This window comes from Fundulus heteroclitus, chromosome 21, assembly GCF_011125445.2.
Source record: "Fundulus heteroclitus isolate FHET01 chromosome 21, MU-UCD_Fhet_4.1, whole genome shotgun sequence".
Lineage (NCBI taxonomy): Eukaryota > Metazoa > Chordata > Actinopteri > Cyprinodontiformes > Fundulidae > Fundulus > Fundulus heteroclitus.
Window position 1 is genome coordinate 33,009,396 of NC_046381.1, and position 23,886 is coordinate 33,033,281.

The window sequence follows — 23,886 nt, forward strand, 5'->3', positions numbered from 1 at the left end:
CGTTGATTGGATTATCAGTTAGCATAAACCACCGTCTCATTCGGATTACAGTTGCATTCTGATTGAACCTAATTCAATTATTGCCTTGTTCACATTACGCATTTTTATTCCAATCGGCCCTTTATTCCGATTACTTTTGTCTGGGTAAACCTTGTGCTCACCTAATGCCAATGTGCATCCACGTTCCGTGTTAGTTTCCGGTTGTTGGCTGCACATATGCAATTCTAGTGTTTAGAAGGGGTGACAGTAGCACAGGAATTTGGGAGTTCCTCCTGCAATTGGCAGGTTGCCAGTTTGATCCCCACTCCGACTGCCTCAGTAATTGCTTACTTGGACAAGACACTTGGCCACCTTGGCCCAGTTGTGTCGATGTATGGCAGCCTTGCCTCAGTCAGTCTGCCCCAGGAAAGCTGTGGCTACTATCATAGCTGGAAGAAGAAATCCTCAGTGAAAAGAAATTAGACCGGAGTGGATCTGGGAGATATTTTTTTTCATGCGATCGCTCTGAGCAGCTGAATGGTACATACATGTCCTGGTCTTGCACATGAGCAGTTGTTCAAAAGGTAACAGGCATGTCTTACCTGCATTTCCAGAAAAATTGTCCACTCTACCTTTAACACATTGTAATGTAACAAAAGCTATCAGAGGATTTGGTTTTGAAGTTGAATAAAATTAATGAAAGGCTTTGAAGTTGTTTTTGCATCAGTCTAACAGGTCAAAATAATAATGTACATCACAGCTCAAGTGGAAAAAGTTCATTGCACAAGAACAAAGGTGAGAGATGAAGATCATTTAAAAAACAAGATTGGTATGTCAGAAAAAAAACAACCTCAAAAGACAAAAGCAGGACAGAAAGAAACAAAAGAGGGAAATAGATAGGAAAAACAGAATTAAATAGGCCTTGTCTTAACAGACAGCTGATACAAAAGAGTGACACAGACACAGATATTGAAACACAGTTGAACTTTGATCTACACGAGATGCATAATAAGACCCAAAGTGGTCTTGTCATCCAAAATATTTCTAAATTGGAAACCTGTCTTTGTTGTACCAGCCATTGACACCACCTCTTGTTTAGGGTTAGGGTTAGAATTTACAAGTCCTGTAGCAGTAGATGATCTGCCCAGAGACTGCCTGGACCTCTGGGATGAAAAGACACAAATGTGATCCCAGACCATTTTTCCGACTGGGTCAGTGAGAGAGAAATACATCTGCAGCAGGCACGGGACTTTTCTTGGGGTTAGTTGCAAAGTCCAAAAGAGGCAGCCCGTCGCCTAAATTATTTGTAAAATGAATGAAAGACACCGTAGGATTTATTTAAATGACATATTTATTGTTTTAGAATAGATTAGAAATATCCCATGCTTTCCCATAGTTGGTAAATTCAGGTGCACCAACAGCAAAGTGAAAGGCAAATGGAGCATGCAGATATGCACAAAGTAAACAATATATAAAACTAGAAAATATAAAATAATAATCAAAAGTATTGTAGCTTTAATATTATCAATGAAAAAATACATTATATACATAGACACCAAGAACTCGAACTGATGTATCAGTGTGGCTGCTAAACTATTCTGCCAAAAGTATATGCTATGCGAATTAGTGGAATCAGGTGTTGCAGTCCCTTCTATGGCCACACAGTTGTACAAAATCAAACACCTAGCAATGCAGACTATTTTTGTGCACCTTTTTGAAAGAATCGGTTGTTCTCAGGTGTTCAATGAATTCCAGGATGCCACCTGTGCAACAAAACCTGTCGTGAAATTTCCTCGCTCCTAAATATTCCACAGTCAACTGTCAGCTGTAGCATTAAAAATGGAAGTGTTTGGGAATAACAGCAACACAGCCACAAAGTGGTAGGCCACGTAAACTGTTGGACCGGGGTCAGTGGATGCTAAAGCTCATAGTGAGAGAAAGTCAGCCACTTTCTGCAGAGCCAATCACTACACTACTCCAAACTTCATGTGGCCTTCAGATTAGCTCAAGAGCAGTGCAAAGAGCTTCATGGAATGGGTTTCCATGGTTGAGCAGCTGCATCCAAGCCATATATCACCAAGTGTAATGCAAAGCGTTGGATGCAGTGGTGTAGAGCACGTTGCAACTGAACTCCAGAGCAGTGGAGATGCGTTCTTTGCCGTGACCAATCGCGCTTCTCCATCTGAAATTTGATGGATGAGTCTGGGTTTGGTGGTTTCCAGGAGAATGGTACTTGTCTGACTCCATTTTGCCCGGTGTAAAGTTTGGTGGAGGGGGCATTATGGTGTGGGGCTGTTTTTTTCATGACCTGGGCTTTGCCCCTTAGTTCCAGTGAAAATAACTCTGAATGCTTCAGGATACCAAGACAATTTTGGACAATTCCATGCTCCCAACTTTGCGGGAACAGTTTGGAGATGGCCCCTTCTCTTCCAACATGACCGGGCTCCAGTCTAACTTATTCTAACTTCTAGTCCGACATCAAACTGTGACCTCACAAATCCAATTCTGGAAAACTGGTCAAACATTCCCATAAACACCCTACTAAAACTTCTGGACAGCCTTCCCTGAACAGTTGAAGCTGGTCTAGCTACAAAGGGTGGACTGACATCATATTTAACCCTATGGATTAGGAATTGAATGTCTGTATCTACTTTTAGTACTCCACAGGTTTTTGCCACCAAAAGGCGCATAAAATATGGGCATAGTTGCTCCATCTGCATTTAGGGACCTACTCATGCGCCTGATCAGCAGCAATGCTACAACCTGCTGTTTGTTCGTCAAAGTGTAGAAGAACCAGCCACAAGAATAGTGGCAAGGCCTGGCCCCCCATTGCTTGGTCAGCCCCTGTTGCCTTGGGTCCCTAGGGCCCATAGCTGGATCTGCTCTGTCTTACCTGGGTGTCGGCAGAGCCCATGGGCTCGTCCCAATGGCTCCCGGGGGCTTCGGCATTGTGGCTGTTGGGGGATTTCCTAGGGGCCGTCTCTCCTCTTCCCTTGGGTGGGGGAGATGGATCCCTGTGTTGACCCCGTTGGCACCTTTGCTTTGAAAGTCTGTTCAGGAATCTGGGGTTTTAGTTCCCTTGGCGTCTGCCTCTGTGCTCTGGGTGGTGGGTCTTTGGCTCTTCACAACCACTGTTGAACATTTTTCTCATGGATAAACCTTACATACACAAGCGCACTCTCACAAATATTTACTTTGGAGCTAAATATTTAGCTAGGTAGCTGCTAACTAAATATTTAACTGTTCTAAATGTTAACTAATATGTAAATTTGCTTGCAAACAAGTGGAAGTGGACTACCAATATTAAAGCTGGGTCTTGCAATCCCTATATCCTGCTGCTGCTGACGAGAGCGAATCACTTCAGTCATTGTCCCTCATGAAACGTCTTTTGTGAAACGGCAGGTCATAAATGTATTGCTGAATGACTCTGTGGCAGCTGTTGATGTAGCCACTGTTGCTGTAGTTTAAGGTGACAAGATTTCTGCAATGAAATCCGGGGCTGGGGAGTGTGAATTAAGATATAATGTTGTTACTGGTCTTACAACCAGTGACTGTTGCGATGAGTTTGATGTTTTTATGTTTTCATGATGTAAAGAACATTGAACTTCCTTGCTGTTGAAATGTGTCGTACAACTAAACTTTATTTGTGTGTGTGTTTGTATGCGTGTGGGTGTGTGTGTTTGTGTACTTGTTCTTGCAGCTGAGTGAGAACCTGCTTTTTGTATTTTACCACCAAAGTGAGGATTTTGATCTTGAGGATCTTTGTTAGTCCTCAACTTTTTGGAGGGGTAAGAGGTTAGGTTTAGGACTAAGACATTGAGGTGGGTTAGGGCTAGAATAAGGCCATAGAAAGGGTTGAAAATAAATGGATGTCAGTGAAAGTCAAGACAAGGTCCTCAGTAAGTATTCTAAACAAGGATATCCATATGTGTGGGTGTGTGTTTGCGCGCGCGCGTGTGTGCGCGCCTGCATTCACGCATGTGTTTCTGTGCGGTTCTATTTGTCCCGTCTGTCTTCTGTGATGTACTGGCAACCTATCCAGGATTTATGTCTCTCTTGATCAATGACTACTGGAGACAGGCACCAACATTTTCTTGTATTGTTATGTGGATAAGAGGGAAAAGATAATGGGTGGATAGATTTACTGTCCATTAAGTCATTAACCTTTGATCATGAAATATTCAGACATGAAAATGGTGATAAAATCCAGGAAGTAACCAGCACTTTGGCAATAAAAAAGATCACAGTTCCAAACAGTTGAATCTTGTAGAAGAATATAATTGAAAAACGTTACATCTGACAAACATATCAACCAAAAATGATGTGTCACTTGTGTCCTGTTTAGCTAAACCTTCTGTTTATCTGCTTGAGATTTTCTGATGCTTAAACGGAACAGTAAATAAAGAGAAGTGCAGACCTTCTTAATGGGATAAAGTCTGAAAGACCTTCAGAAAGTGTATAGATGAAAGTCAAAGAAGTCAATTAAGATGTGGTGTAAAAGGTTTCAAATGCAATGTGGTTAAAGAGAAGACCATAATAATGTGTACTGGAAACACTTGAGGCAAGGCAAGGCAAGGCATATCTATTTATGAAGCACTTTGCAGCAATAAGACGATTGAAAGTGCTGTAAATGAACAAAACAAAAAAGGGGAAAGAAAAGCATTACAGAGACAGAGGCAAGCACATTGCATTGGAATAGTAGCAGCAGGTCAGATAAAGTATAAGACAAGTTGGACCACAAGCTTCCACATTAACAGTTAAAGGCAACTCTAAACAAATAGTGTTTTTAGGAGCTAAGCCATTCATGGATTTATACACTAACAGAATTGTTTTAAAGTCTATTCTCTGAGATACAGAGAGCCAGTGGAAGGGCTTAGAACCGGGGTGATGTGGACTCATGATATTGATGTAATTTAGAGTCCTGACAACCCATTTCCAAGGAACAAAATATTCTGGTTGATCTCCTCCTTAAACCTACTTAACTCTAAAAGACCAATCACTGCAATGTCTTGAAAGACAAAAATGCAGGTGTGATGTTGCCTGAAGGTACATTAGTAAACATTTTAAAATTAAAGTATATTCGGTTGTGCAAGAGAAATGTCTCAATGCCTAATGAAAACACTGCTGCATATTGGAAACGAACAAGGATGTTTAGGTTCTTTTGTCCATAAATATATTTAGGTCAATGTTTAGGTAAAAATATGAGCAGTTTTTACAGACAGCAGTGGTACTAGTACCTTACAGTTTCGTTAAAGCTATGAATGTCTTGCTGACCTCAGGATTTGATTCAAATTCTTGAGCACACATTTTGATGGATCTTTAGACACAGCTTGAAGCATCTCAGGTGCTTTTAGAAACTGGGGCAAATTTTAATACAAACGACCACTTTGCTTGTTTTCTGGAAGACATTGAGACCTTTGTCATTTTCAAGAAACCCATTTTAAATTATGCATTATTCTGCTAGAAGAAGCCATTAAGAGATGTGGTCATAAAGAGATGCACATCGGGGTATCAGTCTGCCAATCCAGGGGAACTTCCCCCGATGTCCACGCAATGCTGCAGAGCCGCATTAGCCAACACAGCCCCACAACATCCAGAGCCTTAAGGTACTCAGGGTGAATCCCATCCACCCCTGGGGCCTTGCCCCGAGGAGCTTTTTAACAACCGCGGTGACCACAGCACCAGAGATGGGAGAACCCGACCCACAGTCCTCAGGCTCTGCTTCCTCAATGGAAGACGTGTTGGTGGGATTAAGGAGGTCTTTGAAGTATTCCGCCCACCGACGCACGACGTCCCGAGTCGAGGTCAGCACTGTTGATACTGCACTGCTTCTTCCCCCTGAGATGCCGGATAGTTGACCAGAATCGCTTCGAAGCCGTACAGAGGTCTTTCTCCATGGCCTCATCAGACCCACAGGCCAATAAAGGATTCCTTCTTCAGCTTGACGGCTTCTTTCACTGCCGGTGTCCACCAGCGTGTTCGAGGGTTGCCGCCACAACATGCACCAACAACCTTGCGGCCACAGCTCCGACTAGCTGCCTCAACAATAGAGGCGTGGAACATGGTCCATTCAGACTCAATGTCCCCCGCCTCCCTCGGGACGTGTTCAAAGCTCTCCCGGAGAAGGGAGTTAAAGCTCCGTCTAACGGGGGACTCTGCCAGACGTTCCCAGCAGACCCTCACTATACGTTTGGGCCTGCCAGGTCTGACCGGCTTCCTCCCCCACCATCGGAGCCAGCTCACCACCAGGTAGTGGTCAGTGGAGAGCTCCGCCCCTCTCTTCACCCGAGTGTCCAAGACATGCAGCCACATGTCAGATGAAACGACATCAAAGTCGATCATTGAACTACGGCCTAGGGTAAGGTGACCAGATTTCTAAAATCAAATCTGGGGACATTTCTTGCTCGTGGATAAAAATCAATACATCTAATCAAGATGAAATTAGGAAACGGGGACAGTAATGGTTTCATTTATTTTTACATGTTTATTAATATTTAAACAATAAAAATCAAGTGTAAAAGATAGGAATGTGCCTCTCCAGAACTTTAGTGCATCCTAAGATTAATAAAATCAATAAATAGTGTTATTAATAGAAACTAGAACTGTGTCTCTGGGTTGGGGCAAAGTGGTGGGAGTGGAGGGGTCCAGAGTGGTTAGCAGGGTTTTTCAATTTTGTGTAGCCCAAAGAGCTCTGCCACCCCCTAAGGGGCAAGTGACATGAGGAAAAGAAAAACCAGTAAATACAAACATTTAGCCTGTGGCTGTCTGTGGAGACAGAGTCCCCCAAATTTCAAAAAACTGCAACAAATACTCATTCTGTTCACGTCTACATACCAATGAGAAATAGGTTTTTCTGCGTAACATCAAAAAGTAGCAGTCAAGCCCGCTGGTAAAGGATGATATATGTTTCTTACTGTCAACTGACCACATAAGGGTTCTGTGCATCACAAAGCAGATTAATTTCTCCCATAATGGGCTATAAGCACATAGAGCACATAGTGCATAGAGCCTGTTTGGAACAAGACATTGTCCAATGGATTGTGGTGATGTGAGGTAAAACAAAGGCACAGACTTGGAAAACCCCTTGACATGAATGCAAGTGATTTTGTGTGTAGTGCAGCATGAGCATGTATAAACTTACATAAAGTGTGTATAACTACATTATGTGTATGTGTATGGTAGTAGCTGATGTGTGAGTATATTGTTTGATCCTTTAAAGTGAGTTAACTCCGGTCAGTGAGTCAGCTAACATGAGATCATCTCTGGTTTCTTCAAGGCGTTTTGTGTCTGAAGAGCCATCAGCCACGGTATCTAGAGGTCTGGATAAAATAAGAGGAGAAGAGGATATATTATGTGCAGAACTGAAATTTTTAAAACACAAGAAAAAAAAAAACTAAACTGCCTCTTTATTGTGCCACAGCTAGGGAAGTGCAGTGAAACTCATGTTCAGTGCAGAGACTCAGAAAGAGGTTATATCCTCAGACAATTGGGCTTCTCAGCTCAAACCTGAGTATATCATATCAGCACTTTATCACTTGAACTTTATTAATACTCTAAGTAAATATTTCTCCCTTCTCGTCAATCATTCTTTACATCAATATTCCTATTTTCCTCCACTCTCATTTAATCTTCTTACTGTCTTCCTATTCTCTTCCTTTCACCTCTTGTATCAATCTTACATTATTCTAAAACAGAGACATTATATATTTAAAATCACTTCCAAAAACATTAGATTGTACAACATGAAAATGTCCAATTATTATTATTATTATTATTTCCTCTGATTAAATACAAAAAATGCTAATTACCACAATACTAGGAGATACAAGCAAAAACAACATAATAAATGAACCTTAAACAGGCAGTTATCTCTTCCTCCATCGTTCTCAGATCATGTAAATATTTTCTCATTCAGTTTTCCTGGTACTGACTCCTATTTTTTCATGAGGAACTTTCATAAATCCAAACTGAGCAGTAGAAAAGCTAAACCTAAGCCTGGAAGTCTATGCTCATAAATCACAACCATAAATCAGCTAAACAACTTGTAATAACTCTACTAATAACTAACTATCTGAAATATAAAGTAAAGGTCACCAATCAGTTCTAAAACATCTTTAGATGAACCCTTGTTGATCCCTGGAGAACCAGCGTACTAGATTAGCGCCTTACAAAGAGTTTTCAATCATTCTGTTACATTTTATCTGAGTGTCTTTTACTCATGTGAGCAGCAACTCGTGGTCTTGTCTTACTTTTTGATTATTTTTTAACCTGGAAAAAAAAACATTTCTCACAGGATCAGCTTGATCCAAATAAAATGAATCGATTAACACACTTACCATAACACAGCAGCTCCCCATCAGTTGCCACCAGTTGACGACTTTTCACTTCTTCTTCTTCTGTTTTAAAAGTGGTGCGCTCGTCTTCTTCTTCTTCCTCTTCGTGTTTTAATGGCATCTGACATCCAAAAGGATCATTACCGCCATCTAGTGGTGCGCTCTGTTCCTCGTCTTTATATTATCAGCAGCGCAAGCAGCTACCGCAACACATTTTCCCCCTAGGTAAAATCGGGGACATTTCCGGGGACAGCTTTAGCCGGGGACAGGTGGTCCGAAACGGGGACAGTCCCCGGAAAACGGGGACGTCTGGTCACCCTAGCCTAGGGTGTCCTGGTGCCAAGAGCACATATGGACACCCTTATGCTTGAACATGGTGTTTGTGATGGACAATCCATGACGAGCACAGAAGTCCAACAACAGATCACCACACAAGTTCAGATCAGGTGGGCCGTTCCTCCCAACCACGCCCCTCCAGGTCCCACTGTCATTGCCCACGTGAGCGTTGAAGTCCCCCAGCAAAACGAGGGAGTCCCCAGGAGGGGCACTCTCCATTACTGTAATGTTCTGTTGTGGTTCTGGTTATTTTTTCAGTTTAGGATTATTTCTGTTTCTTGTTTTGGATTTATGTGTAGCCTGTTTTTGTTATCTGGTCTTTTGTTGTTAGTTTTTATTTCAGCCCGTGTCTGTTTAGTCTTATTTCTTACCTTAGGTTTTTGTTTATCAGTCTTGCTCCCTTTATCACCTCCACCTGTTTTTGTTAATTAGTCCCGCCCTGCTCTCCTGTTCTGTTGCCTATTTAAGCCCGCCTGCGTTTTCGATTAGTTGCCGGAATATCTCCTCTTGTCCCTGTCCGCTACCTCCTGGTAAGAGCCTTGCAGCCTCTGTTTATATTTTCTGTCTGTTGCCCTGCATGATCTGTCCTGTTTTTGAGTTTGTCCTAGCCTTGCCTTTTTGTCAACCTGGAGGATCCATCATCTTTGTCAATAAACACCTGTTTTAGCATCAGCTCCGTGTTTGGCTAAACTTTGGATTCACCACAAGCAAATCATTACAGTATATTCCGGCCACATGAATCCAAGGCCAACACGTTCTCTCCGTACCGGAGGAGCTATGCTTGCCCAGACCTGCGCTCCATTCACCTCTCGCAGCCACTCACCGGATTTCTCCTGTCAGTCCCCTTCACCGCCGTTCAAGCCGGATCCGGACTTTTTTCTGGAGGTTGACACGGAGGTGATCCGGGAGCTCCGTCCGGACCTTTTTCTGGAGTCGGTCCCATTTCCTTCTCCTGGCGATGAGGCGCATGAATCGCCGCTGGCGTCGGCGGTCCCTTCCCGTCAGGAGGAATCAGTATCTCCGCCAAGCCCATCATCCCGCCGCCGGAGGAAAAGACGGCGGCCTGTTGACCACTCCTCCAGCCGTTCTAAGCAGCCATCTGCTGAACCTGGTCAGCCTCGAACGGTCGTTGCTGCTCAGCCCTTGCCGGTTGCCCCGTCATCTCTTTCCGCTGTTTCCTGTTCAGCAGACCGGGGTCCTCCACTTCCCTGTCCGACTCCGCCCACAGCTCCTCCTAGTGGCGCTGCAGAAGCTGTTCACAAGGATCTGGAGGACAAAATAAGGACTTTTGCACCCCTCATAAAACGCCTCAAAGAAGCCCTTTTTTGCCACTATTCCGAGGAGCTGGAGAGAAAATTAAAAGAGGTTGAGGGGCATTACAGATCTGCCCTCCAGGCTTTCTATAGCCGACCCAAACCTGTCTCCGAGGGTCCGGCCGACGCCTCGGCTCCTAAGTCCGTCTCTGAGGGTCCGGCCGACGCCTCGGCTCCTGAGTCTGTCTCCGAGAGTCCGGCCGACGCCTCGGCTCCTGAGTCTGTCTCTGAGGGTCTGGCCGACGCCTCGGCTCCTGAGTCTGTCTCCGAGGGACCGGCCGACGCCTCGGCTCCTGAGTCTGTCTCCGAGGGTCCGGCCGACGCCTCGGCTCCTGAGTGTGTCTCCGAGGGTCCGGCCGACGCCTCGGCTCCTGAGTCTGTCACCGAGGGACCGGCCGACGCCTCGGCTCCTGAGTCTGTCACCGAGGGTCTGGCCGACGCCTCGGCTCCCGTCAAGCCCAATGAGGGGGTCCAGGAGGACCTGCCTCAGCCCAATTCCAGAGAATTGGTCCAGAAGAACTTGGCTTCGCCCAAGTCACGAGAGGGGGTCCGGGAGGACCTGCCTCCGCCCAAGTCACGAGAGGGGGTTCAGGAGGGGGTTCCTGCCCCCACCAACACGTGACGTGGGAACCCAGAGGGGTCCGTTACTGACCTGCGATATGGGAACCCAGGGGGGTCTGTCGCCGACATGTGACGTGGGAACCCAGAGGGGTCCGTCACCGACCTGCGACGTGGGAACCCAGGGGGGTCCGTCGCCGACATGTGACGTGGGAACCCAGGGGGTCCGTCGCAGACCTGCGACGTGGGAACCCAGAGGGGTCCGGCGCAGACCTGCGACGTGGGAACCCAGAGGGGTCCGGCGCAGACCTGCGATGTGGGAACCCAGGGGGATCCTTCGCTCTTCGGGCACTCGGGACCTCTGAAGGGGATTCAACAACCGGGGCCCCCTGGAGACTTTGAGCCTTTCAGAGTTGTGTGTAAGCCAAGACCCCTTATTACCCTCATGGACAGCCAACTTTGGGAGAGACTTTATTGGATGTCTCTTTCTGAGACCCTCCAGGAGCTGATCCTGAGACTCCTGGTGGCTAAGGGTCTGACTTTGGCTCCTGAAGCCTGTAGCTCGGGGCCTCCTGAAGCCTGTAGCCCGGGGCCTCCTGAAGCCTGTAGCCCGGGGCCTCCTGAAGCCAGTAGCCCGGGGCCTCCTGAAGCCTGTAGCCCGGGCCCTCCTGAAGCCTGTAGCCCGGGGCCTCCTAAAGCCTGTAGCCCTGTGGCCTCTGTAGTCTGTAGCCCTGTGGCCTCTGTAGTCTGTAGCCCTGTGGCCTCTGTGGTCTGTAGCCCTGTGGCATCTGTAGTCTGTAGCCCTGTGGCCTCTGTAGTCTGTAGCCCTGTGGCCTCTGTAGTCTGTAGTCCTGTGGCCTCTGTAGCCTGTAGCCAGGCTCCCCCTTTAGTTGTCTGTAGCCAGGCTTCCCCTTTAGTTGTCTGTAGCCAGGCTTCCCCTTTAGTCGTCTGTAGCCAGGCTTCCCCTTTAGTCGTCTGTAGCCAGGCTTCCCCTTTAGTCGTCTGTAGCCAGGCTTCCCCTTTAGTCGTCTGTAGCCAGGCTTCCCCTTCAGTCGCCTGTAGCCAGGCTTCCCCTTTAGTCGCCTGCAGCCAGGCTCCTTCTTTAGTCGCCTGTAGCCAGGCTCCTTCTTTAGTCGCCTGCGGCCAGGCTCCTTCGTTAGTCGCCTGTAGCCAGGCTCCTTCTTTAGTCGCCTGTAGCCAGGCTTCCCCTTTAGTCGCCTGCAGCCAGGTTCCTCCTTCTTTAGTCGCCTGTAGCCAGGCTCCTTCTTTAGTCGCCTGTAGCCAGGCTCCTTCTTCAGTCGCCTGTAGCCAGGCTCCTTCTTTAGTCGCCTGTAGCCAGGCTCCCTCTTCAGTCGCCTGTAGCCAGGCTCCCGCACCGGTAGCCAGTGACCAGGCGCCGCCACCTGTAGCCAGTGACCAGGCACCGTCGCCTGTAGTCAGTAAGCAGGCGCCGCCTCACCCAGCCGGTAGTCCGGCGCTTTCCTCAGCCTGTAATCCGGCGCCTCCCTTAGTCTGTAGTACGGCGCCTCCCTTAGTCTGTAGTGTGGCGCCTCCCTTAGTCTATAGACCGGCACCACCTCTCTTAGCCTGTAGTCCGGCGCCTCCCTTAGCCTGTAGTCCGGCGCCTCCCTTAGCCTGTAGTCCGGCGCCTTCCTTAGCCTGTAGTCCGGCGCCAGGGTCTGCTTTCTCTCTCTCCAGACCCCGCCAAGGGTTTCCGAGGTTCCTGCTCCGCCGACGGTCTCCTGTCACCCTGATCCGCCGACGGCCTCCTAGACGCCCGCCAGACATCCTGACTCGCCGGGGCCGTCCGCCGGAGAACCTGTCTCGCCGGGGCCGTCCGCCGGAGAACCTGTCACGTCTGGCCCGTCCGCCGGGACGACCGCCGGAGAACCTGTCACATCTGGGCCGTCCGCCGGGACGACCGCCGGAGAACCTGAGTCGTCTGGGCCGTCCGCCGGGACGACCGCCGGAGTTCCTGACTCGTCTGGGCCGTCCTCCGGGACGACCGCCGGAGATCTTGTCTCGCCGGGGCCGTCCGCCGGAGAACCTGTCACGTCTGGGCCGTCCGCCGGGACGACCGCCGGAGAACCTGTCACGTCTGGGCCGTCCACCGGGACGACCGCCGGAGAACCTGTCACGTCTGGGCCGTCCGTCGGGACGACCGCCGGAGAACCTGACTCGTCTGGGCCGTCCGCCGGGACGACCGCCGGAGTTCCTGACTCGTCTGGGCCGTCCTCCGGGATGACCGCCGGAGATCTTGTCTCGCCAGGACCGTCCTCCGGGACGACGACCAGACATACGGTCACTTAGACTGTTTGGACTCTTTATTTTTGGGATTCGCCCTTTGAGGGTTGTTTTTTTTGTGTGTGTTGTGTTCTGGACTTGTGTATTGGTTGTGTGTTCTTTTTCTGACTCTGGCCCTCCGACCTGTAGCCCCCTCCACCCGCCCGGTCTGATTTTTGTTTTGTTTTTCTTTAGACTTTGGAGGGCGTCTGGAATCCGCCCTTGAGGGGGGGGGCTCTGTAATGTTCTGTTGTGGTTCTGGTTATTTTTTCAGTTTAGGATTATTTCTGTTTCTTGTTTTAGATTTATGTGTAGCCTGTTTTTGTTATCTGGTCTTTTGTTGTTAGTTTTTATTTCAGCCCGTGTCTGTTTAGTCTTATTTCTTACCTTAGGTTTTTGTTTATCAGTCTTGCTCCCTTTATCACCTCCACCTGTTTTTGTTAATTAGTCCCGCCCTGCTCTCCTGTTCTGTTGCCTATTTAAGCCCGCCTGCGTTTTCGATTAGTTGCCGGAATATCTCCTCTTGTCCCTGTCCGCTACCTCCTGGTAAGAGCCTTGCAGCCTCTGTTTATATTTTCTGTCTGTTGCCCTGCATGATCTGTCCTGTTTTTGAGTTTGTCCCAGCCTTGCCTTTTTGTCAACCTGGAGGATCCATCATCTTTGTCAATAAACACCTTTTTTAGCATCAGCTCCGTGTTTGGCTAAACTTTGGATTCACCACAAGCAAATCATTACAATTACCCCCTCCAAGGACTCCAAAAAGGGGTGGGTAATCCGAACTGCTGTTTGGCACATAAGCACAAACAACAGTCAGAACCCGTCCCCCCACATGTATGCCGAGGGAGGCCACTCTCTCATTCACCGGGGTGAACCCCAATGTGCAGGCACCGAGATGAGGGGAAACAAGTATGCCCACCCCAGCTCGGCTCCTCTCACCAGGGGCAACTCCAGAGTGGAAGGCCAACCCCTCTCAAAGAGACTGGTTCCGGGAGCCAGAGCCATGCGTCGAGGTGAGTCCGACTATCTCTAGTCGGAACCTCTCAACCTCGCGCACGAGCTCAGGCTCCTTCCCCACCAGAGAGGTGACATTCCATGTTCCAAGAGCCAGCTTCTGCAGCCGAGGATCAGAACGCCAAGGTCCCCGCCCTCTACTGCCACCCATAGCTGGTGAGCCCATTGGAAGGGGGACCCATGTCACCTCTTCGGGCTGAGCCCGCCGGGCTCCATGGGTAAAAGCCCGGCCACCAGGCGCTCGCCAACGTGCCCCACTTCCAGACCTGGCTCCAGAGTAGGGCCCCAGTGACCCGCGTCCAGGTGAGGGAACACAATGCCCATTTATGTAATTCATCATAAGGGGCTTTTCGGCCGCTCTTTGTCTGGTCCCTCACCTAGGACCTGTCTGCCTTGGGTGACCCTACTAGGAGCTTAAAGCCCCTGACAGCATAGCTCCTAGGGTCATTGGGACACCCAAACCCCTCCACCACGGTAAGGTGGCAGCCCAGATAAATGACTTGTCAGTACTTGTCTAAGTATTAGGCTGGTATAAATCTTATATATCTGACAGATTCCAATTTGCTTGGAAGTGCAAGGAACGTTGCATGTGTTATATCTTCAGAAGCAGTGTGCGGGGCATGTGTTTTTCTCTTCTTTAGGCAGGTTGTGACAGGTGCTGCAGGCTGACAGCTGCAACTTGTTAAGAGCCAATCAAGACCTTGATAAAGGAGAGCAGTTCCTGATAACAAGCGGCAGTTGGTTAACTCACATAGTGGTAAACAGGCCTCCTGGTGCGCACCTTGATGACTCTTGATTCCTCTGTTGCTTACCACTCCCTGTCTTCTCCTCAGAGACCTTACCTCCTCCTTGGATTACCGGATCCTCACATTGTAAGCCAGACCAGTGTCCGTACCCAGAGTCTCAGTCTGGACCATCACCCGCTGTCACACTTTCCAAATAAACCTGTTGAACTTTCTCCTGTGACTATTTCACCTCTGGAATATAACCAATATTAGAAATATCGTGTCTAGGAGTGATGCTGAAAAGCTAGTCCATGCATTTGTTACTTCAAGGCTTGACTATTGTAATTCTTTACTTTCAGGATGTCCACAAAATGCAGTTCAGCCTCCAACTGATCCAAAATGCTGCTACAAGAGTTTTGATGATTTTTTTTAAAAAGATAATTTCTCCTGTTTTAGCTTCCCTTCATTGGCTTCCTGTTAAATCAAGAATGGAATTTAAAATTGCCCTTCTTACATATAAAGCCCTTAATAATCAAGCTCCATCATACATCATAAACCTGATTGCTGATTGCAAACTTTCAAGAGTCTGTCCCCCTTTTAATATCCTCAGTATTACAGAAATGCCCTGCAGATGGCAGCAATGTTGTTTCTTCCCATTCACAAATTGACACCTTTGTTAACGGTGTGACTTCCTCATTGCGTTCTGCATTAGACGATGTAGCTCCCTTTAAAAAGAAGGTGATTATTCACAGGAAGCTGGCTCCCTGGTTTAATTCAGAGCTGCGTTCCTTGAAGCACAATGTTAGGAAATTGGAGAGAAAATGGTGCTCTACACAAGAGGAATCCTACCTAATCTGGAAAGACAGTCTACTGTTGTATAACAAGACCCTTTGCAGAGTTAGAGCAGCATATTTTTCATCATTAATTGAGGAGAATAAAAATAATCCTAGATTTCTCTTTAGTACAGTTGCCAAACTTACCCAGAGTCACAGCTCTGTTGATCCATCCATTCCCTTAGCTCTTAGCAGTAATGACTGTATGGGATTCTTAATAAATAAAATTGATTCTATTAAAAATAAAATAATTGGCATCCTATCCTACCAAACATGATTACCTCGTCCTCAGTAAGTGAGGCAGCGTTGGAGGAAACTTTAGAACCTGCGCGGTGTTTGAACTGTTTGAAAGCAGTAGAGCTTTCTGAGCTATCTAAAATTTTAGCTTCATCTAAACCTTCTACCTGCATGTTGGACCCAATCCCAAACAAGTTGTTTAAGGAGGTATTCCCTTTAATTAGTGGCCCTATTTTAGACATGATTAATCTATCCTTAGCAAATGGATATGTACCACAGGCTTTTAAAGTAGCTGTTATTAAACCTTTACTTAAGAAACCTTCTCTTGATCAAGATGAGTTAATAAATTACAGACCTATATCTAATCTTCTTTTCCTACCTGAAATTCTTGAGAAAGTAGTTGCTAATCAACTATGTGGACATTTACAAAGTAATGACCTACTTGGGGAGTTTCAGTCAGGCTTCAGAGCTCATCATAGCACTGAAACAGCTCTGGTGAGGGTCACTAATGACATTCTCATGGCCTCAGATAATGGACTTGTGTCTCTACTTGTCCTGTTAGATTTCAGCGCTGCATTTGATACAGTTGATCACAATATTCTCCTACAAAGACTTGAGTATACTGTAGGGATTAAGGGGAATGCATTAGGCTGGTTTAAGTCCTGTCGGACAGATTCCAATTTGTTCATGTTAATAATATCCTTGGGCCAATTCTCTTTACTATATATATGCTTCTGAGTGGCAAAATTATCAGACAGCATGGGATTAATTTCTACTGTTATGTTGATGACACTCGGCTAAATTTATCCATAAATCCTGATGAATCCAATCAATTACTTCAACTACAGGCATGTCTTGATGACATTAAAAGCTGGATGACTTTAAAATTTCTGCATTTAAATTCTGACAAGACAGGAGTTGTAATCTTTGGATCACAGTCCTCAAAAAACAAACTTCTTAATCAATCACTTAAACTGGATGACATTAATTTGGCCTCTGGTAATAAAGTAAAAACAAAATCTTGGTGTTATTTTTGACTAAGACATGTCATTTAAATCCCATATTAAATAGGTTTCAAGAGTTTCCGTTTTTCACCTCCGGAATATCATCAAAATTAGAAACATTCTGTCCAGGAGCGATGCTGAAAAACTAGTCCATGCATTTGTTACTTCAAGGCTGGACTATTGTAATTCTTTGCTATCAGGACCAACACCATACACTGTGGAAGATCATCTGCCATTACTATCTAATGTAGAAAGGAGTCTTGGATCAGTGCTGCTGTACTCTTTCAGTGTTTTGGCTCGGTCTACTCAAACCTCCAGTCAGTCGTTGAAGATGGCCGTTCTCACTGAGCCTGGTTCTGCTGGGGGTTCTTTCTGTTTCAATCTCCGCTGTCACTACATGCAATGCTCAGTATGAGGGATTGCTGCAAAGCCGTGGCCAATGCAGACAACTGTCCACTGTGGCTCTACGCTCTTTCAGGAGGAGTGAATGCAGCTTGTCAAGACTTGATGCAATCTGCTGGGTTTCCTTAAGGAGGAAACTTTTTAACCAATCTGTATGATTTTATTGGATTTGACTTTGTAAAATGCCTTGAGATGACATGTGTTGTGAATTGGCAATATATAGATAGAATTGGATTGAAATGAAGTCAAATGTAATGTTGATGTTACTTTTTTATTTCTATTTACTGCCTGACCGTCCTTTGGTTAGTTAGGTTATTCTCACATGTCTGGTCATTCATCATGTTTCCCTGTTAGATTCTGTTCTCCTCCTGCCCCTACCAGTCTATTGCTCTCTCTCTCCTTCAGTCTAATTACCTTTACTCATCTCACCTGTGTTCATTAGCGCCACCTGATGTTCTTTCCATCTTCTCCGCTCATTGTCAGCCAATTCAGTCACACTCTTTGTCAGATCCTCCGTCTTACTACCCTGTTCTGGTCTCCGCCTTGCCATGTTCTTGCTTCCTGTTGCCTGCCTGTAAGTGTTGTTGTTTATTCTCAATAAACCGTCAATATCCACTTCACCATGCGGCTCACGAGCTATTGTCTGCATTTCGGCTCATCCTCAAATACCTCAAATATGACACAAAAACCTTATATTCATAACAGCTCTAATACTCTCCAGTTGTCAGCATCCCTTCACTCCTGTCTGTTCTCCATTCCAGCTATGTCTCTGGTCAGTTTGTAACACCAATTCCTTTCCAAATTGTCTATTAAATGCTCCAGGTGTTACAAGGACAACGTATTTATTGTTTTCCTAGTTGTATTTTGGATCATCTACAGTCATTTACAGATTTCTATCGTAAAGAAATCTACAGTAACTAATTAATTAATATATTGTGTTTATTTTATGGCTTAGCAGGTTAAAATTACAAAAATAAAAATGTTTTTACATTTGTGCTAGAACATTGAAGGGTATCCTATTGCCTTTCTTGTGAAAGTCCAACTCAAGAAATAAATGTGATGAAAGTGTCACACCCACAGTGGTAGTAACTACCTGTTGCCTCTGAGCAGTTTCCAGAGGGATTTGGTGGTGTCTACCCAATAGCCATGTTGTGTGCGATTTGCTGTGCATACCTCATACAAAGAATTGAGGAAAACACAAAAGCTGACGAGACAGATGACAAATAAGAAGCACTTGAAAGTGAAACAGGTAAGTAAAACTAACACCATCTTCTTGGTATTGCTAAATGTAAAGAAAGGCATTCAGATCATATGGAGGGTCTGTAGTTATTGTTACATACCTGAGACTGTGGAATATTAATCATCTGTTCAAGTGAACATTTAAAGTTTAGTGTTACGACCCCAAAGGTCTAGGGGTACAGGGGAGGTAACATAAAAAGCCAACACAAAAGAGTATGAGAAAAAATGTAACAATTTATTGATAAGTTGGCTATAGAAACAATATGTACACTACCAAAAAGGACAGGACATGATCTAATGACAAAAGAAACCCAAAGATGACTTAAGGCCACAAGAACTAAGGTGTTGATGCTGGAAACAGCATCAACACTAAACAAACCACAAGACAAAACCAAAACATGAAACTAGTAACACAACCAGGAATTGAAAGGCTAAAACCGAGTGCCACGGCAAATTGTGTGACACAGCCTTCAATACACAGGTTAACAAAGTGTCACAGAAAACAGGGGACGAGTAACACAACCAGGAGTTGAGAGGCTAAAACAGAGTGCCACGGCAAATTGCCAGACGAGTGACACAGCCTTCAATAGTCAGGTTAAACGAGTGTTACAGTAAAGCACAAACACATCACAACAAACAAAACACAACCGGCAGTGTGGCAAGCTGCTCTAAAACACAGCTGCCCTGATTGAGAGGGAGAGCTGAGTTTAAATAAGGAGGGCTCTCCACTGATTGGTGAGGCAATCAGGCGAGTGTCCAATCCAGAATGGGGATGATGGTAGAAGGAAGTAGCTGAAGGTAAGCCAGGAGGAGACTTCTGGAGGTCTGCAAGGTTCCAGAGTGGCCCCAGCTGGCAGGAAGTTGCAACTACCCCTGCAAACATATTAGAAAGAAAAACAAAACAGACAAAAAGGCCACTGGCCGTAACATTTAGGTACAGATTCAAATAGTGCAATACACCACCAAAGGGGAAAACAACTTTATTTTATAAAACGCTGAACCCAGACCTGGCCAACTGCAGCAACCCCAGATCATAGCACTGCCTCCACAGGCTTGTACAGTAGACAGTAGGCATGATGGGCTCATCACTTCACCCGGCTCTCTTCTTCCCCTCGTGTGCCCTTCACTCTGGGATAGGGCAAATCTGGACTCATAAGACCATATAACCTAGAGGGACACATACGTAGATTTGTGATATTTTTTTTCCTCCTCAGTGCTTGAAAACCCAGGATTGTCAGGATGATGTCCACAGTCTGTTTGCCAAACTGCTGAGAGATCTCAACCAGCCAGGAGCTCCGTTTGCTCTCAGTGTTGCGAACAGGCTGTATGGAGAGCAGACCTACAGCTTTCTGCAGGTGAGGGTGTGTTAGTCACCCTGAGCAAACATGGGCATGTTTAGGATAGTTTGATTTATTATAAAACTACTTTGAATGTTTAAGATCATCATTAGAGTCATAGAATGAAATTAATAAAGCAATGCTGGCTGCAGTATTGTTTCACTACATAAAGTGAAGCAATCACTGATGGTAGGTGATTGTTTTTCTAGGTTTAAATTATGAATTTGCTGTTTGTGTTTCCAGGAGTTTTTGACCCAAACCAGGACTCACTACAACTCAGAGCTGGAGACACACACACACACACCATCACAAATCTAAACATCATGAGCTTCATCTGGTGGAGAAGTGTGTAATTGTGATGTTGTTAAGAGCTGCAGCCTCTGTGGTGTTGGTTCTCATCTGATCCATGTTGTGTCCATGTTGTGATCAGGAAAAATCAGAGATATAGTGGCTGAGGGCGAGGTGAACAGCATGACCAGGATGGTCCTGGTTAATGCCATCTACTTCAAAGGAACCTGGGATCAACCATTTCCGAAAGTTTGCACTTTTAAGGGCAAGTTTAGACTCAACAAGGTAACAGTGAACATGACAGCAAATGAAACCAATCAGTAGAAGTGAATCATGGCTCTGTTAAGGCAAAGAATTACACTGTACACCAGGATAAAGAGGAGCAATCATCAAGGAGGAAGAATTACTCTTTTATTCTGATATTCATTATTGTGATATTTTTAACCATGCTCTTTATTGAGGATATTTGTCTGACTTTCAGTTAGTTCTATTCGTTTCTTCCACCCACTTGTTTTTTTCTAAGATCCCTGAATTCTTGTTTTTCTCCACAGAAAGAAACAAAACCAGTAGCGATGATGCGACACATTTCAGTGTTCCCCAACACTTCCATTCCTGAAGTTAACTGTCAGGTAATGAACAGAGTGATCTTTTATTGACCCACAGTGGAGAAATTCAGGTGGATCAGCAGAAGGTGAGGGAAAAAGTCTAGTTATTAAAAATGGCTCACTGAGAATAAATTAAAAGTACAACTGAGTAGGGTGACTTGAAAAGGTACAAAATGAACCTGGTGTGCAAGAAAAAAAAAACTGTAAAAAAAAATGATATATTAAAAAAATTAAAAATGAAATAACAGCAGTGACGTGAACAACTTATTTTAGACTGGTGGGAGCAGTGATGGTTATAAAGTGTGATACCTGCTGGGAGGAAGAATCTGTGATAATGCTCCTTAGTGAAGCACATAATCAGTTAAAATGTTAATATAATGAATTACAGGTTTTTTTACAGCATGCAAAGCTGCCAGGATATTTCTTTAATGTCTGAAATGTTCTGCTGGACAGATCCTAGAGATGCCTTATAAAGGGAAGGAATTGAGCATGCTCATCATTTTACCTGAAAATATCGAAGACGATACAACCGGTCTGGAGAAGGTAGGACTCTCTCAGTGTCACAGATTGATAAAACTCTAGATTCTCTCTGAACTATGTGATATATTATCCATCCAGCTGGAGAAAAACCTGACCTATGAGAATTTCATGGAGTGGACTCACCCAGACAAGATGGAAATCTCTCGGCTGGAAGTGATGCTGCCTCGATTCAAGCTGGAGGAGGCGTATGGCCTGAAGGAAGTCCTGAGCAGCATGGGCATGAAGGACGCCTTTGATGAGACAAAGTGTGATCTCACTGGTGAGACGTGGAGGAAACAGACAGATATGTTACATATAGTTTACAGCAGTGATCTCTGTGTCAGAGTTTCAGATTTTGGAAGCATGAAGATTCATTGATCAATATTTTCAGAATAAAACTGAACTTGACTATTTTTTTTTACAAGGTGGCAGCTACAGTCTTTGTAATTATAATTTTCAGAATTTTAATTATCATACCTTCATACATTTATGAAAATGGTTGTCATTTTATTTGTCTTATCTTTCCTTGAACAGGTATGTCTGGCTGCAAGGAGCTCTTTCTGTCCAAAGTCTCCCACAAAGCTTTTGTGGAGGTGAATGAAGAGGGAACTGAAGCTGCTGCCACAACTTGGTTTGGGGAGAACCTTTGTGGGAGACCTATGTTCCTTGCAAGCAACCCCTTCCTCTTCTTTATCCGCCATAACCCCACCATGAGCGTTCTCTTTGCTGGACGCTTCTGCTACCCTGTGGAAGATCTGTCTCCTTCAGAGGAATTGTTCGAATGGTGAAAGGTGTAATGCAGCAACAGACACATTTCTGGAACTTCAATAGAAGAAGGCTCATAATCATTCATAATCAATCATTCATACCCAGTGTTATGAAAATATATAAGCATTTATATGATAGTGTATGTTAAAGTTATACAGATATTAACCTTTAACACAGTAACCTGGGATGAGGCGTTCTATGCAGAATACAAAGGCTGCATTCAGGCTTGAGTAATGGTACCAGGTGCAGGACAGAAAATTAATCTTTTTAATCAATTTTGGTGTAATTAGCATGGCATAATTCAACTACTTTTTGTGTTAGGATAACAGCCACAAGGCATTTCTTTTTTGTCGTTTTCCAAGCTAGAATATGTTTCAGTTGTGTGTTTTTGAAAGGGGTGAAATTGAATGTCAGAATTTGGGTTTTATTCAGATTTGGCTTGCACCCAGACCATCTCTAGTTGATCTATTAATACATGGATATATACGTTTCTGGGTGCTCTAGATACCAGATGACACAAATCTTTTTTTTTTCTACACAAAACTTATAAAATCGATAACAGTAGGTAATGTAGATTTGTCAGAACAATGCTAAGTCCTGCCATTATAATACCGTAATAATATCTGCTGTTTACAGTATATTCACTTGACCGCCAGGGCCAAATGGCGCAGCAGGCTCAATAGATGATATTTATTGCAATTGGGTAGAGTTGTCATAAACTTTACTAAAGAGTAGCAATCCTTGATATCATTCAAGTGAAGTTAAAAAGTACCTTGTAGTGAAACTACTCCTAAAAGTAATTTTGTCTTAAAAAGTCTTCATTTTGAGTTGTTCACACCTGCAAAAACCCTGTCTGGGATTTAAATCAGTGTCAATAAAAACCTTACTTGGTTCATCTTTATACCAGTAAGATGTGTCATGATTTTGTGTTTGTTTGTTGTGGACTTTTTTTTTTTTTTTATCTCCTGCCATCCTAGCAGCCTGTCACCTCTCAGCCACCGGTCACTATCAAATCAGCTCAGTCTCCTCAGTCACCAGTCAGTCCAGATCAGCTCCACCTGCTGCCAGTTATTACTGCCAACTTGTTTCCATGTCATTATATACACACACACACACACCTGCCTCAGCCAACTCATCCCTGCCAGAACATCTCATCTTGTCTTTTGTGATGTGCTCTGCCTCTACCAGTTCTGGTGCTCAGTCAGCTGGACTCTTCTGTTGAAGGTTGCCTGTGTACTGCACAAGTGTGCCTGAGTTCCAGCCACTCACTATACCCGTTCTGGTGGTTCCTCGATCCATGATTGTCTGTTCTGGTCAGCTCCTGCCTTCTTCACTAGTCTGGTTCAGCCTGCATCTGGTCAAGTCTGGTTCTGCTTGCCTGCCACTATTCATCCCTTTCAATAAACTTAACTCTGTTTGACTGAAAATCAGGTTCACCAGCATTATCAATTACAAGATAAAGTTTTTTTATTTGATTGGCATACGCCATCCTCACCAGTGAAAGGCAGCAATGTGCCAGTTGGCATGCAGTATCCCGGAAATAGAAAATATATGATGTTCCAAACCAAAGAGAAAACACCAAGGCCTGATACTAGGATAAAGTAAAAGGGATTGAAGGTTTAGATCCCCATGAACATACCGAGTGGAACAAAGATGTCAGTCTGCTTCCAAACTTTCACCATGGAAAGATATACAACTATATCATTTTGGGTGTAATTGCAGACACTTAAATTAATTAGCGACATTCACACATTTTTTGCAGTATCATGAAATGAATGTGAGAAAATTAAAATCACTAGAACACTCTTAATTGAACATTCAGCAAAAACTAAACTTTTTGTTTTTGTCCTAACTTTGTAATGACCAGAAACAGAGGACTCAGAATTTAGCCAAACAAGATCAGATAGCGTAAAAAACAGTTTGAGACGTGAACTGCTGCAGGTCAAGGATGAATCACAAGCGTCTGGGACAGGAACCACTGGAAGTGATGACAGGTTAGTGACCAGAACGAGGCTTTGAGGGATGTAACAGTCATTGAAACTTCGGTCACTAACCTCACAATCCGGAAGCAAGCATGGATGGTGAGTACAGGCTCCTGTTAGCGGGGAATGTCGCT

General features: G+C 44.9%; 1 pseudogene; it reads left to right on the forward strand.

Annotated features, from left to right (window-relative positions):
* Positions 1–18,230: 18,230 nt before the first annotated feature.
* LOC110367263 lies at positions 18,231–22,586 on the forward strand (annotated as a pseudogene).
* The last annotated feature ends 1,300 nt before the right edge of the window (positions 22,587–23,886 follow it).